Source organism: Rutidosis leptorrhynchoides, chromosome 7, assembly GCF_046630445.1.
Source record: "Rutidosis leptorrhynchoides isolate AG116_Rl617_1_P2 chromosome 7, CSIRO_AGI_Rlap_v1, whole genome shotgun sequence".
Lineage (NCBI taxonomy): Eukaryota > Viridiplantae > Streptophyta > Magnoliopsida > Asterales > Asteraceae > Rutidosis > Rutidosis leptorrhynchoides.
In genome coordinates this window covers 331,015,002-331,016,670 of record NC_092339.1, presented here as the reverse complement: position 1 = coordinate 331,016,670, position 1,669 = coordinate 331,015,002, and positions in this window count along the sequence as shown.

Below are 1,669 nucleotides of genomic sequence, written 5' to 3'. Positions count from 1 at the left end.
AGTGACCGAACAAAACACATACCACCTAGATTCTTCTCATACACTCAAAATCTCATTAAGGACAACCAGATTGAAATGAGATATGTGCAATCTAGCAAAAACTCTGCTGATCTTTTCACGAAAGCACTTCCAACTGCTATTTTCAGAACACACATTCATAACATTGGCATGAGACATGTTCAAAAGATGTAACAGCTGAAGCGATGTCTACTTGAGGGGGAGTCAACTCCATGCTGCACTCTTTTTCCCTTAGCTAAAGTTTTTTCCCACTGGGTTTTCTTTAGCAAGGTTTTTAACGAGGCAGTAATTTATAGTTGATCTTCAACAAAATAAAATTGCTATCCAAGGGGGAGTGTTATAATAATAATAATAATATAGATATGGATAGTCAATTTTGGTGTATACATATAGTCAATTTTGGTACACAAAGTATGTATTTTTATATTGAGATTTTAGGCTATAAATACTCATGAATGCAAGCATTAAACTTGCACCATTTCTCACACTTACAAAGTGTTTCTTTCTTTCTCTCCATTATCATCTTTGTTCTTACACTTCATTATTAGTATTCTAAATCAAGAATCAAATCACTAAAGGTAGTTATAAGCCTACTGAATTATAACATCAAGAATCAAACCACTAAAGGTAGTTATAAGCCTACTGAATTATAACATCAAGAATCAAACCACTAAAGGTAGTTATAAGCCTACTGAATTATAACAGATACGGGATTGAGAGAGTAATATTCTTAATCTCCCTTGTAAAGCAATGTTTTTTACTAACTAACAACATTTTGTATCTCCATGCTTACATCTAGAATGGCCAATGAACAAAAAAGTAAGAGGAATAGAGATTTAAGACTTGAGAAGACAAATAAAACAGTATATTTACCATGTACTTCATACAAGGCTAGTAGATAGAACATTTTTTAACTAGCTTAATTAGAGGCGAAGCTAGAAATTAAGGTTAAGGAGGGCTCGACTTTTTTATAAACCGTAAAATCATAATAAATGAACGTCGTGGTCACATACTTTGAACGATAATACCAACTAGTTGTGGAGCCCTCGCTTTGCGCCTGGGGCTCCGTTTTGAATGCGAGTTAAAAAAAAAAAAGTCTTGATCTATTTTGTAAAAAAGAATTTTTTTGACATATAACATTGAAGGGTTGTTCCTTTTGTGAAAGTTGCTTCTTTTAGCGTTCGGGTTTTATTTAAAAAAAAAGTTAGTTGATCTATTTTGTAAAAAAGAATGTTTTTTGACATCTTTTGGTAGCATTAAAGGGTTGTTCCTTTTACGAAAGTTGCGTCTTTTATCGTTGGAGGAAAAAAAAAATTAGCACAGTAGTGGCCTATGTGAGTCCTACTGTTTGAGCGCAGTGTACAAGTCGGTAAAGCGTGGTAGATGTTATTATTTAGTATTTTTGGTGTTAGTGATGAGATTAATAATAATTTAGAATATATGTATAAAGTGGGGGTTCGATTTATATTTTAATAAAAGTAAAGGGGTTAAGTTTGTGGGGTTCGATTTGTATTTTAATAAAATTAAAAGGGTTAAGTTTGTAAAAATTGAAAAAACAAATAGTATAAAGTGGGAGTTCGATTTGTATTTTAATAAAAGTAAAGGGGTTAATTTTGTGAAAATTGAAAAAGCGAATATTACTATTCATAAG